Raw genomic sequence first — 19,049 nt, forward strand, 5'->3', positions numbered from 1 at the left:
ATAAGGGAATTAATACTTCAGACTATGCCCTTCGTAGTATATTGCTGTGGGCTAGATCATAGGATTTTGCCACTGATCCTGACACAGCATTTAGTGTTAAAACTTGGAAAAAAGTCAGGGACAGGCTGTGGGAAGTCATCTGAGCGGGAGATAAAACTTGTCAATCTAGTTGTTACTTGGAGATCGCTTTTTGAGGCATTAAAGGAATAGAAAACAGCGGGAACAAGCAGAGTACAACGTGGATGAAGATTTGGGGTTGATAAAGGGGTCTGATGGGAGGGATGAGTCAGATGGGGCCTTTGATGGGGAACTTGTTGAATACATCCTTGAAGAAGGTGCAGGTGTCCATGGAAGTTACCAGGCAGGCTACCAAAGCTTCCAGGAAAGTTGCCAGAGCTTCTATGCCAGCTGCCAAAGCTTCCAGGAAAACTGCCAGAGCTTCTGGGCTGGATGCTGAAGCTTTTGGGAAAGCTGCAAAGGCTTCTGGGCAGACTGCCAAAGTACCTCCTTATCAGACTCCTAAGCCTCTTTATCTCACACGTGCACAGCAGCTTGCAGCGGTCCCCGTATACACTACACCACTGCGCCAGTGAGCTGAAATGTCTTTAGCAGAGAGACAAACCCAGCTGTCTGCCCCCTGCTCCCCTCTGACGCTGTTGAGGCAGGATGGGAATGAATAGACTTTGTTCAGAAGGCTGAGACTATAACTCTGATTTATTTCAAAATACATCGCTCTTTTATACAGAGCTTCGTGCAGACCAACTCTATTGGTCCTGAAGTGAAAACCTCGCATGCTATTGGTGTGCAGTGAATGACATACAGTAGTAAAACCCAATTATAAACAATGTGAACTACAAGAGAGATAAAGAACTTATTTACATTCTTTCTCAACACTTTCTCAAGCTTCTACCTGGTTAGAAACTTTATGTTTTCTCTTTGACTGAATCTAAGACCTACACCCCTCCGCTCTAGCCCAGCCATTTGCCCCCCGCCCCCTTCTGAGCTGCATGAACAGTTTGCAAGGTCGTATCCTCCATTGCTGGACAGTGACAGCAAATCAAGTGAAGAGTCACCCGCAGTAACACCTGAGTTGGGGCAGGGAACTGTTGACAGTTCACCTTCTAAGAGATCTAGCCCTGCTGCCCCACAGACTTTGCCTCTGTGTCAAGTAACTGTGCTTCCCTGACAGCCTCAGAAGTTTTGGGAATTTGTTAGGAAGAAAGGAGCTGAAGAAAAAAATGGGGACCTAATAGAAAGATTAGGTGCCCCAAAAGTACCTCAGGAGCAGAGTGTTAACGCAAATGTTGTCTGTGATAATCCTATGGCTTTTCCAGTTTTTAAAGCAGTTCCTGGAACAGGGCAGAATGATAGTCATCACATCTTTGCTTGGAAGGTTGTACAAGATCTCCAATTGAAAGTGGCTCAGTTTGGTATTAATTCCTCAGAGGTAATGCAGTTAATACATGTAATTAATGCAGTATGCTTGCACCTTATGACATCATGCACCTTGCTACAATTTTATTCCAACCAGTACAATATGGTGTGTTTCAAGAAACTTGGAGGTGAGTGGCGAAGTGCACAGCTTTAACAAACATGCAGCTGCTTCAACAGGACTCTCGTCACACTGTGGGTGTTGATGCCTTATTGGGCACTGGGCCTTTTGCTAACCCAGATTTACAGGCAAGGTGGGTTCCTTCAATTTTGACACAAGCTCAGCAAATAGGCATGAGTGTTTTAATTAAAACAATGGAAATGGCAGCTCCAAAGCAGAGATATGTTACTATACAACAAGGGATGAGAGAACCATTTTTGCAGTTTGTGGAAAAGCTTGCTGCAGCTATTGAAAAACAGGTAGATAATGAACCTTTGTGACATAGATTGTATATACAATTGGTGAAAGAAAATGCAAACCCAGACTGCAGAAAGATTATTGACACCATACCTGGGAAGCCCACATTGCCTGAAATGGTTACTGCTTGCTCAAAAGTTGGTTCAGTAGAGCATAAAATGGCAGCTCTTGCTGCAGTTCTAAGACCACCATCGAAATGCTGTAATTGTGGACAGCAAGGACATGTAAAGGCACAGTGTAATACCCAGAAAATAACATCTAAGTCAAATGCAAGCAGCAATGTTATGTGCAATCATTGTGCTAAATTTGGGCACTGTGCAAGGGTAAGTATCATGCAAATGGTCAGCTGTTGCAGGGAAATGGGAAGAAGAACACGAAGGGGTGTGTGGGGACACAAATAACCCGACAACCATAAACAGCAATTATGGGCCTTCCCGGTACTGCAAAGCTACCCATTTGCGATCAGTACTCAGGAGCAACAAGTGGGTCCGCAGGGATTGATGTACCCACCGCCGACACAGTAATAACTATTTTGGCAAAAGAAATATGCAAAAAGCCCCATGACACCTATGGCCCAATAAGACGCGGATTGAGTGCATTTCTGATAGGGAGATCAAGTACTACGATTAAAGGTATTCATGTGCATTTAGGACTTATTGATGTTGATTATTTAGGACAGAGTCATGCTATGATATCGATGACTGCCCTATTACTATTCAGAAAGGAACTTGCATCGCTCAGCTTGTAGCCTTTGTGAGTTTTGTTCCCAATACAGTAAGTACCTCAAGTGTTCTGGACTGAGAAAGTAACGGAGAACCATCCAGAAAAGACATGCATCCTCACAGCCAGTGGATATCCTCCAGGGACCATACCGGTAACAGGTTTGATTGACACTGGAGCAGATGTTACAATACTCTCGTGACTGCGTTGGCCTCAGTCGTGGCCTCTCACTCATGCAAGTTTTGGACTTACAGGGTTGGGTAGTTCTACAACAGGTGGCTTGTCAGCCGTTGTAATTAATGTGAAACATCCCGATGGCCAACAAGCTAACATCAGACCCTCTGTTGCCGATACTCCTCAAAGTCTGTGGGGATGAGATTGTTTGTCTCAATGGGGTGTCAGAATTACTATGGATTTTTAATAGGAGCCACTGTGATGCAGGGTGGTGAATGTCCAGTTGTAGCCTTGACATGGTTAACAGATAAACCTGTCTGGGTTGATCAGTGGCCCCTTACTACCGAAACGCTTACTGCCCTGCAAGAATTAGTCACAGAACAATTGAAAGTGGATCATATTGAAGAATCATTCAGCCCCTGGAATACCCCTATTTTTGTAATAAAAAAGAAATCAGGAAAATGGAGACTTTTACATGATTTACAGCACATAAATGCTGTAATGGCAACAATGGGAGCTTTACAACCAGGTTTTCCTACACCGACAATGATTCCACAGGAATGGGCCAGTGAACCACATTAAACTTTCATGCAAATGAAGGATCCAAAAATAAACCAATCCAAAGGGACAGAAAACAGGATAAAAAGGGGCATCTGACCCACTGAATTCGTGCTGCTCCACCTGGGAACGCTCCTGCTTGGCCGGTGGGCCCCCTTGCTTTAGGCCTTTTTATTTTAATAAATGCTGAAATCACTTCAGTACCGGGAGTGTGGTCCTGTTTCTAACAGTACTGTATCAAAATAATTTACTAAAGCCAATAGTGAAAGCTAATAACTACATAAATTATTCATAACAATCAGTTAACAAATGGTTTCTGAATATGGGATTCTGAAGGCAGTGGACTTGGATGGGTGTCCTGGTTTGGAATGGGAGGAAATTCAGGGAAGTGATGCAAAGCTTTTTTGTAACTGACAGTCTGTTGAACCACTGAGAAGCTGGACACACCTCTGTGAAACGTACACGTTAAAGATGAAAAAACCCGGGAACTGTCTCTTTCTCTTCCGACTGGTGAGGAGGTGGAGAGCCCCAGCCCCCCTCTTGGCCAGGCCAAGCCGGGCAGTCCTGCTGCGGGCCAAGCCCCTTTCCCCCTCCCTGGGCCCCCGCCAGTCTCCTCATCAACTCCAGTCTGGCAGGGCCAGGCCCCAGGAGCTGCCGGGCAGGAAGGCAGGGGAGGCTGCAAAGCCCTGGCTGGAGCAGGGCTCCATGGATTGAAGATCTTGCCATCAGATCCCGGCTCCATGGATGTGAAGATCTTGCCATCAGATCCCGGCTCCATGGATGTGAAGATCTTGCCATCAGATCCCGGCTCCATGGATGTGAAGATCTTGCCATCAGATCCCGGCTCCATGGATGTGAAGATCTTGCCATCAGATCCCGGCTCCATGGATGTGAAGACCTTGCCGTCAGATCCTGGCCATGGATGTGAAGACCTTGCCGTCAGATCCTCTTCCCCCTGCACGGCTGAGACCAGAGACCCCTGCAGCCCGTACAAAAAACCAAAGACCAACCATGAGGCCGATCCTGACTCAGCAGCTCCAGTCAGGTGGGCCTTAGGCGTGTGATGTTAACCCAGTCAGTGCTTCAATCCTACCTCGAGTGAGAAAAAAGAACAAGATGCAAGCATGTAAAGGAAGAGCAGGAAGACATCAAGGTCAGCGAGGAAGGAGTTAAGTCCCAGATGGGAGAGGTGAGGAGATGCCTTGTTTTTGGAGCTGAAATCCTCTTGTAAGCTATGGAAAAAAGACTCTTTTTTCCTTATAACGCATGAAACTATGGGGAGATTAAATTGTTCAAATTGATATCAAGCAAAGGCCTCCATGCTAAGATAAGCAGATGTTGAAATAGCTGTGATCCCATGAGAAGGCTGAACAGAGAAAGAGAGAAGAGTAGTCTGGTGCTTCCCAGAGAAGAAGAAGATTTCTCTTCCCAGGGATTAAGATTATTTTAGAGATAGATAATGAGAACTTTTGCCTTTGAACAGCTGTTTTTTAAAACAATACCCCTTAAGCTGATGTCCTAGTTTAGGGCAAATTTGGGAGAAAACCCTCTGGAAGGAGCCCCCAGGAAAAAAACAAACACAGCCCCTCCCCACCCACCTGGTTCGGGAAGAATTTTCTCAGAGAGAAGTGGAAAAGAACCTGTTTATTTAACAAACAAAACACTCCCCCGCACAAAAAAAAAAAAAAAAAAAAAAAAGAGCAACACCAGATGATAACCAAACTCTTTCACCACTCTGAAGAGTTCACAAATCCAGAGAGTCTCTCGCCCGGGTCTGGACACTGGGGATTGCTCTTCAGCACTGCAAATCACAAAGCGCAGGCTCTCGGTGTTCCTCAGTGTTTCCCAGGTCCCAGTCTGGAGCAGTTGGGATGATATTCAGGAAAGGGGAAAAAAACAAAAGCAGTCCAGGGAAAAAATTGGACTGCTTAGCTAAACTACCAAGCAAAAGCAAAGGCAAAAGCAGAAGCAGGAGCAAGAGCAAGCAAAGCAAAGCAAGCCAGCAAAAGCCAGCAAGCAAAGCAAAGCAAGCCAGCCAGCACTAGCCTCTTCTGGACAACAGACCATGGGGGGAGGTGAACCGACTGATAACAAGACAAAACAAACCTTCACTTTCAGAGTCAGTTCTGAAAGCACAGGACATAATATCAAACATAAACAGAACACACGATTTGGGATACAAACACCATAACATCACCCTAGGACAGTCACAAATGCACATTTTCATTGATACATGACACGCATTGTCCACAACGATTGCTGTGTTGGTTGGGTTCATCACTTGTACTGGATCCATTAAAGGAGGTCTTGTCAGCCACTGAGTGAACTTAGACATTCAACATGAATTTACCTTGCTTTTCTCTCAGCACAGAGGCAAAGGAAAAATTAGATCAGGTGCTGTTGTTGTGCAGGATCCTTGCTCATTCTGGAGCTGTAATTCACAGCTCAGCTCGAGTGTTTCAGTCACCACTCCTGGGCAGAAAGCAAAATGCCTGTGGGAAACATAGTCATCTGTTCACATGTATAAGCAACAATAGCACAGAACATCAAGGGGCCACTCTGATCAGCTTTTTGGCATTTTACAGTAACAGTTATCTTCTAGTCCAACAACATGTAGCTCACATTTATTTACTTAACTGAATCTTGGGGGTTATAGTTACCATTGGTCACAAGTACTGCACTGAGAACTAAATTTGGGTTTTTCCTTTCAGTTTCTGAATAGCTGTAGTAATGACTAAAATGGTCTAGGTTTTGTTAGGTAAAATGGTCTAGCAAAACCTAGAATTTTGCTTGCTTTTTAAATTTTTTTTTTTCATTTAATGCAACCTTTCTATCCCTGAAATCAACATAACAAATAAGATATTAAACAGAAAGCAGGAAGAATGAGGGACCTTCAGCGTAGTGAATGTGAACACAGATTTCCAATATGTGATCACTTTATAAAGTGAAATTGATGTTAATTGAATGGGGTTAGGGAAGTAGAAAAATGCAACATGAGAAACAGTCTTTATGAACCAAGTAAAAATGTGTGAGAACTAATGAGAGAGGTCACTGTTAATGAAGTTCATGGACTAGAAAAGATATGACAGAGTGCTGCTGACCTCTCTGAAATGGTTGAGTCTAGAGCTGCAATGAGATTCCAAAGTAAAGGCTGCGTGGAATCTCATTTGGAAAGTCCTTCATGCAAAGACAAAGACAACCACAGAGAAAAAAAAAAAAAAAAACCAAAAAAAAACTTAAAAGAGAAAGGTTCCTAATATTACAGTGACAGGACAGATGCCAAAAATTACTCTCCAATCACATCCACTTGCCAATTTAAATATACTGGAATTAAATCCTTAGGATTTAGATATAGCAAAATCACAGATGCTGGAAATGGTTACTATATAATAATGGATTTCTTTGCTGCGAGTGTATATAACATTTGGAAATTATTCACCAAGGACTGTGTCATCAACTGTTTTCCAATGCAAAAAAACCCTGCACTCTTCAACAGTAGTTAATATCTTTTGATATCTAGTAGAGCTATCTTTTAAAATGGACATTTAGACATTCAATTAGAAAGAAGATAAAAATGACTGTTTTGAGGAAAATATTCATGAAAATGTTTATTTTACACATCTGAAGCAGAATGTCAGTACTTAACAAATCCTAATCAAAATGAAAGTCATCTGGAATATGCCAATCCAGACATAACTAAATAGCCAAATAACCAACCAAAAACCAAGCAACCAAAGAACACACAAACAGACAAACTGAAGACACTGAGACATCTGAAGCTGTTTTCAGGGCATTGCCAGCTCTTCCTGCCTAGTTGGTGGCCTCTGGTGACTCTTCCAGGCCTGTATCCATGGCTATGGCTGATCCTAGGGCTGGTCCTGCTTTTCAGAATGAATTTTGAGTCTTTATTTTAAGCAGGATTTCTGCTTATAATCTACTCACTTAGTTTGATTTCTGCTTTGTCCTAATTCATCTCTCTCTCATTGATGGGCGGGATCTTGAGGGGGAACTGTGTCAAAAGCCTTATAAAAATCCATTTAAGTCAGCAGGCAGCTCTGACACATCTTCCAGGATAACCATGTGGTGCACAGCACCCACTTTCTCAGAAGCTCTTCAACCATCACAGCTGCAGCAGGATTTCCTGTGTGAGGAGGTGCTGCCAGAATGGTCCTGTGGCTCCAGGGGCTTTCAGCTGATGGTGGGGTGTGGGGGTCAGGCAAAGACATTAGAAGGAGAAGAAAGCAGAACCCAGGAACTTTGTCAGAGAAATAGAATTTTTTTTTTTTTTCCTTGGCAAAAGGGTTACTAGAATCTCACTAGTGCCACCATCAGGGTGGCCTCTTGCTGGCCCTTTCATGTCTCCTCCATCTTCCCCACAGGGAACACTGTCCCCAGCTGAGCAGGGAGCTGCAGAGCCAGAGCCTGTGGGTGGCCTTCTGCCCCAAGTGTGGGCAGGACTGTTCCGACAACAACAGCACCTCCTGGATTTCGGCAAGGTGGAGGGGAGGTCTCCCTGCCTGTCTGTTGGTCCCCAGCAACTCTCCTGCCTGTCTGCTGTCTCTGGTGACTCTTCAGGGGAGCTGATGGCAAATTGTATGTCATCCTCTCCACCCCACTCAGAAAACCTGATAGTCTCTAGTGGACTTCTGCAGAGAGGGCAAGCTGGATTTCTTTTTGCCTGCTGCAGGATACCAGGCAGAACTGCTGGTGACAGGGAAGAGCAGAAGCCACGTCATTCTTAGTGACCTCACAGATGGGGCAGCTCCACTCTGTCTCGTGGCCATGTCTGTCTGTTGCAGCAGAAGGGGACAGATGAGGACTAGGCATGCTTGGCAGGAGTCAAGAATCAATCCGGTCTGGACCCAGGCTTGGCTGGCACCAAAATTCAAGCAGTGAAGGATGAGACCTCATATCCATCCCCCAGTGCTGTCACAATCCACCACTCAGTGGTGGATCCTACAGAGGGACATCAGCACCTGAATATAAACAGAAAGGAGTGCAAGGTCGCAAAGCACTCACATGTGATGTTATCCTCCACCATCCAGTGACATCACAATGGGACATCATGGCACGCCTTTGTTCCCTCTCACCTCAGCACATAGGTCTGGGACTGCTGGCAGATATTGCCATGGAAAAGGACATGGGGGGTCACCAGAGGCCAGCAGCCAGGCTGGGTCAGTGCCCTGAGAACAGCCCCCACGGCCCAGTGCTTCTGGGTGGCCTCATGCCCAGGGGCTCGGCAGGACTAATCCATTGAAAATGGCATTTTCCAGACTCTGTGTGACCCTGGTTGAGACAAAGACAGGAGGGAATACACTAGGGCTGGTAGTGGCTGGCAGGGGCTGTGGAGAGCAGCATCCTGCACAGAACAGTGGCAGAGATGCAGGAAGAAGCCAGCACACTGGAGGCCACCTCCACCAGGGCTCCCAGCAAACTTTCCCTTCTGTGCCTGTCACTGCAGAGCAGGACCAGCCCCAGGAGGAGAGGATTTTCTCCAGTTTCAAGATAATCTAGATTCTCTTGCCTGTTGACCACAGGGAACTGATAGAAAAACAAATAAAAGGAAAGCAAGGTATAAAACAAATTGGTTTCTACTAATGAGGCTTTAATTACACTCCTCGAATCTCCAGTTTCCAGCGCCTTCAAAAAACCACTTCTTTCATGCCATCAAGTCAGTTATTTCCATATCTTGAAGCGACATGCGGAATAAATAAATAGACTCCACAACTCGATGTAGTTATCAAGTGGGTATGTATGGCAGCGCCCGGCACAAGTGAGATAACTCTCCGAAATCTTGTGCCCCGAGCTGAAGTCTGCCCCGCAACTTTATTCACAAAGGTGTTCCATATGCAATACATTACACAACTTTTCTATGCATATTCAACCCCTGGCCCCGCCTGTCTTCGCTTCTCATGCTAAATAGGTCCATGCCCTTCTGGCCATGCGTAGTTTTTTGTGGGGGCTTTTATGGGGGTCCCTGGTGGTCTTTGAGCCACAAACCATCATCTTCCTCCGCATTGAACTTTTGAACTCTTCTCCTCTGCGCTTGCGCTTTTGGTCCTTTGCTCTCCTATCTGGATAAGTTCATCATCCTTGACATGTTTGGAGACAGAGGGCTTCCTTGTCTGAAGTCTTGGCATTCCTGGTCCTTTCCAGTATTTGTCTTTTTGCAAGAAGCTTTAAAGATCTTTGTTTTTCTTTCCTATGCCTTTTTGTGCAGAGGTTTCTTAAAATTCAACACATGATTCTACAAACATGATACATTCATTTTTGATATATTCATTTTTGATACATTCATTTTTGATACATTCATTTTGTTAGCTCAAGTGATCTCTGGAAAATCTTTCGTTTCAATCTAACTAGCTAAATAACCAGTTAGCCACTTACCTACTTAACAGTTCTCAGAAAAAAATTGCATTCAATTAAGTTATGATATCAAAGTTAATCATAGTCAAAGGCTTCAGCTACTTTTCACATTACACAGGAAATCATGTGTCTTAGTACTGTTAAAATCTGCTTGAAACTGCAACTTTGGATGTAGCATGTGTCCGATTTATCTGATATAAATACTGTATATATATATATATATATATAATATACTGTATATATTCGATAGCCAATAAAAATAAAAGGCACGTATGAAATAAAAGGTACGTATGAAAGATGCATTGAATCAGTTATATATCACTAATACTTTCTGAAAGACTAAATGTGGTCTGCATTAATTCTGAAGTTCATCAGCTGCCTACATTTTTCTATTCTTAAAATGTAAAATTGTACTGCTTTCAAAAGTAAGAACCTTCCTTAAACTGCTAAGTAAAAAGTTGTTTGCAACATATTACTTCAAACAAGAAGTGTTTCTCAAATATTTTACAAAACTTAGTAAAAATATTCTCTTCTTGCAAAATTTCACATTCCTGTACAGACCCAAGCCAACTGTGCTTAAGCAATCATAATTACTCACACTATTACTGTGTTCTTCTACACTACAAAGTACATATTATTTAATGTCAGTAACTTCATTTTATAAGCTAAATTAAAAGTTTAAGACTTTCCATTAGGAATCAAAGTGTATCTGACAGTATTTCAGAGATTAAAATGTGTGAAAATACCACAAATGCATGAAATTGCACTCCTATACAGCATGTAAACATAGTAAAATATCATGATCATGACAGTTACATTTTTCCACTCTAATCTTTTTCTGAAGATTTGCATGTGTACCAGGTAACTGGGCTGGGCTTGGTGTATCCCTGGAGGGCCCCAGGAGCTCTGCTCCCAGTCAGCTGAATGTTGGCACAAGGGTACCAGCCCTGGGCAGGAGCCAGTACAGGGCCCCTCCTGCAGGAGAAGGGATCAGGCCCTGCTTGGTAACTTTCATTTTGGCCACTTCTGTGAACAGGTAAGAAAGGTTAAAAGGAAACCTTTCCCAGCTATTTGCCTCCTTTATCTTTTTAGGTGCCAGAACTCTGTGTCACAGATGGCCTGGCTGTGTGCTGAGCAATGCAGCCCCCACAAAGCCTTTGGTTTCCCACAAGTTGCCATGCCTTGTTCCCAGGTGTGCCCAGCTCTGGCAGGAGAAAGAGCCTGCAGCGCCGTGCCCTGCCCAGCCGGGGCTCTCTGGCACAGAGCAGCAGCAGCGCCAGCACCTCTCAATCCGCTCTTTCCTTATCTTCTCCTGGGACACAGAAGCCTCTGGAAATCAGCACCACCAGTCGTGTTCCCAGCTCGGAGCAGCTCCTGCCGGCAGACAGGTCCTGCCAGTTCGACCGCTTCTGGAGGGGCAGAGGTGCAGACTAACATGAACAGGAGTCCTGGGAATGTCCAATAAATATGCAAAAATGTGGGAGTATTTGTTAGGAATTATTACAGCTGTTAAACCAATACTGCCTTCTCTCCTGGCTCTGTGAATGCCTTGGGCCCTTCTCTGACCCCAGCAGTTACCCCTATCTGCATTCCCTGATTGCTGTCACTTGCACCTCAAAGCAGGGTTTTGTGGACTCCAAGTTCCAACTTTCAGGCTGGAGCATCACCATGTTGTTCCTCATGAGTGACTGTCCCGTCTTCATGTCCCTGTGCTTGGAGCAACTACATTTGCTAAGAAGTAGGGCATAGAAAATCAGAGAATAAAAATGGCTTGGAAACTCTTTGGTGGGAACTGGATACTAGAGTTTTCAGTTCCTTTCTTTTGAAGAAACAGCTTCATTTTCTGAATGGAGGATGAAGCGTGTTTAGCAGGGCTTTGAGGAGTGGTTTTTGTGCTTAAAACCGATTCCTGATCTCCGATCTAGAAGAAAACATGGTCACCCTCTGAAAAGTTAAATCTTGGAGATGATGACATTAATGAGTAGGAAAAGTGATGCTTATAATTTCAAAGATGTTGATTGCCCCAAGCATCTAGTCAAGCATTTCTTGTCAACTGTCCTGCCGTTCAGTCTCGTGCCCACAGAGGATTCGCATTAGGACAACGTGCAGCTTCCCAGATTCCATAGTCTGAGTTTGGCCGGCTGCTCTCTCCACTGCACTTTGTGGGCTCATGCACTGGTGCTGGGGGTTGATGCTGGCCAAACATACGTGCACCCACAAAAAAAAAAAAAAAAAAATCGCTCGCTCCTGGGCTCGGCCGCAGCTGCTGGCGGCGCTGGGATGAGCCCCGGCTCACGGCCCGGCGGCCCTGCTGGGAAAGAGCCCCCGAGCCCACCGGGAAGGGGCCCCGCTGCCCCGCAGCACCCCTCGGAGGGCAGAGAGAAAGCCAGCTTCTTTTCCTCTCTTTTTTCCTCTCTTAAAAGTGTTGTCCTAGAGGCGGCACCAGCTTTTCTAATTGGCTGAGCAGCGCGCCTGCTCTCAGAGGCACTCAGTGATTGCTTCTGCCTGGCACAGGGAAAGCTTATGGCAGAAATGCCTCACTTTCCCGGCTGCCTTCTTTCCTCCTCTCCAAAAATTGACCCATGCAAAACCAACAAAACTGGGTGCTCCTGGGGCTGGGGAACCTGGAGGCTTAGAGAATACTTGAAAAACTCGTGTGGGGCCCTTCAAAAACCTCATGTGGCTTCATATCCAGACACACAGATAAAGCTCAGATATTTCTCCATTCTTTTTCTTTTTAACTGAGAAAGGAAGTCACAGGTGATGGGGTCTCTATTCCACATCTATTGGAATAGATAGCTATATCTTTTAAATGCTGCAGGACTTAAGATTGTCAAATCAGCACTTCTCTGAGTATTCATTTTGGAAAACTCAGTTCTGGATAATAGTTGTAGACTAAAATAATATCATTCCTCTGTATAAATTAAATCCTATTTTAAGGAAATGAGCAACCTAAGAGCTATGTACAAAAGAAACTAACATGCATTGTTGAAATTAAATATGTTACTGTTACTCCTGCTCTCTGAAATACCTTTGAAATAAAATTAACAAGACCCTTAGAACATATTTGTGGGTGTACAAGTCAAGTTTCAGAAAAATTAAATCCTATCAATGAAAATTCTGTAAAGCAATGAAAAACTAATGTGCTTGTGTGTCTCAAGCTGCGTTAAGGGAAATATAGGTTGGATATTAGGAAAAAGGTTTTTACAGAAAGGGTGATAAAGTTCTGGAATGGTCCGCCCAGAAAGGTGGTGGAGTCACCATCCCTGGATGTTTAAAAAAAGACTGGATGTAACACTCAGTGCTATGGTTTAGTTGAGGTGTTAGGGCATGGGTTGGACTCAATGATCTTGAAGGTCTCTTCCAACCTAGTCATTCTGTGAATTCTGTGAATTCTGTGCATTTTTCTTATAACCTTGGGATTTTACTCCTTAGAAATTGCTAAGTTTCTATATCAGTCTATTTGCAAAGTAACTGTTTAACCCAAGAAATTTGGATACATTTCCCCTTTGGTTACAAATAAAGCATTTGCACCTTCAAGGCATATCCAGGGATGCACAGGTGACACTGCACTCATTGTTTCAAACAAGGTGAGTGCAAACAAAGAAGTTCCTGTTATTACCTTCCCATGCATAATTTTTAACCTTTCTGTAATCTCAAATGACCTCAGTTCTGTGATTATTGCATCTGCACACTTAGCTGCAAAAACCCAACATTAAAAGTCATGGTCATATTTTGGTTCCAAAATAAGAAAACATGCAAATTAGTATTTCAGTAATACTAATACAGTAAGCACTGGCAGACCTTTTAGGTTTAATCCAATTCCTGCTATATTCAGAAACCTGCTATTGACTTCAACAGAGTTGGCATGGATGCTTAACCATGAATAAATACAGAAGGTAGAAATCAAGAAATAGAAAAAAGAAATCAAGCTATGCAGTAATAAATGGCAAAAAAGAAGAGATAGTAGAATCAAGACCCCTAAATGCCAGATAGTCAGCACCAGCTTACGAATTATATGCAGTATTAAAAGCTTTACAGAAATTAGAAAGAAAAAAGAGAATGATCTTCACAGATTCAAAATATGCATTCAGGGTAGTACACACTTTCAGAAAGATTTAGGAAGAAAGAAGATTACTCAATACTCAGGGACAAAGACTAGTGCATGAAGAAATAATCAGGCAAATCTTAAAAGCCATCAGGGTGCCAGAGGCAATTACCATAGTCCACGTGAAAGGACACCAAACAAGAATACAGCTCAAGACCCAAAGGAACAACTTAGCAGATAAAGAAGCCAAAAGCACAGCTTTACTAAAAGTAAGTACCCCAGAGATTGGGGAGGAGGATGTCCAGAAATATCCCCCACACCCTTCCCCAAAAGCAATTGAAAGATGCAAATAAAAAAAAGAGGCCGACTAGAAAGAAGTAAGTAGAAATTGCCAGACAGGAGAGAGCTGTTATCTAAAAACTATACCAGAAAAATCCTGGGGAGATTACACCAACAGACACACTGGGGAGCCCAAGCCCTGGCAGAGCAATTCCTGAGATTCTTCAAGTATACGGGGATTTATGAATTAGCAAAACAAGAGGTACAAAGGTGTATGATTTGTCAAAAAGTTAATTGGGCAAAAACCCAGTATGTGGTATTGGGAAGTCGCCCAGTAGCATACCGGCTTTTTGAAAGAATTCAGGTAGATTTCACTGTATCTGCCTAAAGTGGAGAGATATAAATTCCTATTGGTAATAGTAGACAAACTAACTCACTGTGTAGAAGCCCTTCCAAGCTCTCGGGCTATGGCTCAAACGATATCGAGGTTTCTACTAGAAGAAATCCTACCCCGATATAAGTTAGTAAGATACATAGATTCAGACCAAGGGACATTCTTCACCTCTGAAATCATTAGGCAAGTAGCCAACACTCTAGGGATCCAGTGGGAGTACCACATCCCATAACATTCTCAGAGCTCCAGACAAGTTGAAAGAATGAATCAAACATTAAAAGCCCAATTAGCAAAATTAATTTTGGAAACAAAAATGTCCTGGGTAAAATGCCTCCCTTTGAAGCTTCCCAGATGCCACATTTCCTGCTAAATATCCAGACCATGTCTCATTCTGAGACTGGGCTATCTCCCTTTGAAGTGCTGTACGAGGTGCCATACGAGCATAGAATGCCAGTGGGGCACCCCAGGATAGAGGATGGACAGATACAGCTGTTGCTCATAGCCATAAGCAAGAATCTTCAGGAAGTGTGGAAGCAAGGAATAATAACACAAAGTGCCCCTTTGGGTTTTTTCATACATAAAGTACAGCCCAAGGAAAAAGTACTCATAAAGACCTAGAAAGAGGCCACCCTGTCACCTCACTGGGAAGTCCCCTTTCTTGCCCTCGTAACTACAGGCACAGCAGTACGAATGGCAGAAAAGAGTTAGACACACACATCTTGAGTGAAAAAATTGAGCTCTGGGAAGGGACGCCACAGTAGAAAGTCACCTCTCCCCCTAGCAACCTGAAGACAACCTTGCAAAGCCAAGTAAATGACTAATAAGAACCTGATGAAGTGCACTGAACCTAATTGTAAATGTTATCCATTTGTGCATTTCATATGCAAGTATTGTAACGAAGTTTAGATCACGCACTGTAAAAAGAGATATTAGCCAAAAAATTTATGCAATAAGTACTTAGAAGAGGAACTGTGCCTAACTAACCGTGTCTTAGGGCTCGCCACTAAGCTAAGAATAATTGAAGTAAATTCTGAAATTTAGTTTCACTTGTTCCAAAACAGGCTGAGGGGAAAATTACGACCAAAAGCTCAAATCATTACTGTTGAGTACTGGAAATTAAACAAAGTACTCTGCGGCTCAGATATTGTTAAACTATCCAAAAAGGGCATCTTTAAACAGAGGCACGCAGCTCAGTCCTAGCATGAAATCACAGAAGACTATTCTTACTGCCGAGAAGATGGCTTTACCCGCTGCTAGTAGCAACCCAGTAGATGCAAACAAAAGCAGAAGAATATTGATAGTAGGAGTAATCCTGATGTACCTGAATCTAGCAATGTACCTCAAGACTAGTACACACATAAATAACTTGCCCACCACAGAAGTGCGGAGCCCCGGCAATGGGTGCAGACAAAGCATACAGACTGTTCAGAAAAGACAAGGAGAATCAGAAGCTCCAATATTCCCAGCCCCAAGGAACTGCAGCAAGGGTAAAATAAACAAACATTGTTCCATAAACAGCACTCAGCAGGGGGTACGTGGATTAAAAAAAAGATGAAGTGTTATTTACAAGGAGCAACCCCTAAAAATGGGCAGTCAGAGCACAAAATACATAAGAAGAACGCTGAACAAATATCTGTCTCAGCCTGTGACAAATATAACTGCACAGCATGGATTGGGGGAAAAATAGAGTCATTATTTGTAGCTTATTTTCAGGCGAACCCCCTGTGTTATAATAATAATCTATTGAATATGTGTGTGATAAGAAGAAAGACATACTAAGTCAGAGGAATTTAAAATATGAGACCAAATTATCCCTCAGAAATGAACCAGTTATCCTTAACCTTTTAGAAGATCAAGATGACAGAGTTTGTCTGCAATATGACAGGATATTCTGCTCCTCAAAGAATAAAGAAAGAGTAGACCCAAAGAGTAAAATAAAACAAGTAACACAAGAACTAAAAAGACACGAGGCAGAAATAAGAAAAAATAAGATAGAAAAGAAAAGGTTGAGAACCCTAAGTGAACGATATGAACACCTAGAGAGACAATACACCAATTAGAGTTTACCTGCCTCAGACCAAAACCTGTTTGTAGATCTGATGCAAAAAATTGCAACAAAATTAAGACTATCCAATTGCTAAATTTGCAGAGGGCTCAAATCCACTGAAAACTAGCGTTAGAAAAGGAAAAGTTTAGCCCCAGAGCAACTCCTAAAATAACTCAGAAACCTGAGGGATAAGTTTTAGACAAGAGAGTAATTAGAATGTTCTACCTTAGCAAGGAGGGAAAAGAGTATACTAAAATAGTAAGGTACACTCCATGTATATCCACTTTGACGGTAAACTCCTCCAACAAAAACAAGATCTGGCAGCCAGAAAGCTCTTCAGGGTACTAGAGCCGGGAAAAAGGGGCCAAGTGCAAATAGACTAATAAAATTGGACTCTACTAGAACAAAAGCCCTAGAGATAATCCTTACTAATCCTTAAGTAAATTAAGAAGACTCTAGAATGAGCCCAAAACCACAAAGGTTAAATAAAAAGCCCCCAATAGTTGATATTAAATTTGCAGGAAGAAAGCATACAGTGAACAACCTCAGTGGTAGAAAGGGTCGTGCACAATAAGATTGATAAGGCCTGTTTTCTTTACCCTGCCCCACTCAGAATGCAACTCACTAGGGGATCCCTTATATAAAACCTTAAGTAAAAAGAAAAAGGATTTGAAAAATAAATTCCCTATCTTTGATAAAGATCAGGCCTAGAGAGAGGAGGAGTGGCCTGCAGAAAGAATAATAGAATATTAGTCCCACGACATAGGCCCAAGATGGGAGTTGGAGGTATAAGACCCCAATTTATCTATTAAACTGACTAATGAAGCTCCAAGCAGTAGTAGAAATTGTCTCCAAGCACACCTCAGATTCCCTCGAGTTACTATCTAAACAACACTCCCAAATAAGAGCCTTTGTATATCAACACAAGATGGCCCTAGACTGTTTACTAGCCAAAGAAGAGAGAGTTTGTGAGAAATTTAATAAAACAAAATGTTGTCTAGAGAGCGATAATTATAGAAAAACCTAGTGAACGAAATTAAACAAGTAGCACATGTCCCAGTACAAAAATAGAACTCTATACTCCAAGCATCCTAGTGGGTCCATTTGTTTAATAGAGCTTAGTAAAAAAAAATATATATTATTTATATTGTGTTCAATAGCTAGAATCCTATTCCTGCCCTGCCTGATACCCTGCTTTATTAAGTTAATATACTCAGTAGTGCAGGGTATGCAGGTAGCTGCCATGCCCACAGACCCAGAATGTACTACAGGGAAATTAAATCAAGTATCTAAAATCACAAAATTAGAAGAAGAAAATCCACACAGTAGAACAACAGATCCTTTAGCCAGATTCAAAGAGCAAATAAAGGGAGAAGGGGACGTTTACAAGCTTTACCAAGAAATTCCAAAAGAAGAGTAGAGTAATGAGACCAAAGAGAACTAAGAGTTTTTAAGGACTAAACTAGTTAAATTATAAGACAGTTTCACAAGATCAAAAGAAAATCCACTAAATACAAAGCTTTTTAGAAAAGCACGAATTCGTGTATTAATATAAAAGGGGAAGGATTGTTATATGTAATATGAGTAATTTGTGCCTATAAAGTAAAATATAGATGTAATGTTTAGTATTACTAAGAAATATTTGTATAAAACATGCGAGTCTGAGCCAAGAGATTACCTCACATATGTTGAGACCACCCCTGACAAAAAGGAGGAAAACTTAATTTACAAACAAATTCCGATAGCTTACCCAGAGATAAATTGTTTCTCAAAGTGATCCTAGTAACTCCCAAGCAATGATCCTCTCAATAACTACCCAAGATTGAGATTGCTAGAGTCACCAGAGAAATACATCTCAATGCCAAGTTCCAGTAACTCAGTCAGGGGTGTACATCACTCTCCAGACACCATTTTGTTCTCCCCAACACAGAGAAAAGAAATTCTATAAATATGTAAGACTCTAAATAGGAAAAAAAGCCTGATCACTGAAACTCTGCCTCAAGCAAAATAAACTGTATAAAAACCGCTTAAGAGAGACAGTCTTGTGTGAAACATAAAGGACCCTATGCTGTAGCAGTCAGACCTGTGTCTCATCCAGTGCTGATCCCGGGCTCAGCACTGTCCTTTTTATTGTAGCTAGCTCAGACTGAATTTGATCACTAAATAAAACCTGGTTTTATTACTTTTAATTTAGCTAGATCAATTTTTACTTATAACAGTTCTTTAACTGAAGTTCTGCCACTTGTCATCATTTTGAAAGTAAAAAATCGTCTTATTAAATCACTAAAAAAATTACTAACTTTTAACAAGGGGAGAAGGGTGTATTGCTTGCGCTGTTATTTGTGTCTAAAATTTTTGTGCACTAGATATTAATAAAAGTTTGTTTTTAAAGTATAAATACAAAAATCCTCCCCCAGCCAAGCTGATGGCCCTGATCGAGCCATGAACCTGGCTGGTAAAGAAAAATACATTAGGAAACCTAGATGCTCCATTGAGATAAATGAAAAAAGCCTCATGAAACGCAGAGAAAAATCAAAACCCCATAATTCCAATAAAGATTTGTAGGGAACGGTATGTTTATTCACAGCGCTGTGGGCGCATGTCGGGACACATT

This window comes from Taeniopygia guttata, chromosome Z (genome assembly GCF_048771995.1).
Source record: "Taeniopygia guttata chromosome Z, bTaeGut7.mat, whole genome shotgun sequence".
Classification (NCBI taxonomy): Eukaryota; Metazoa; Chordata; class Aves; order Passeriformes; family Estrildidae; genus Taeniopygia; species Taeniopygia guttata.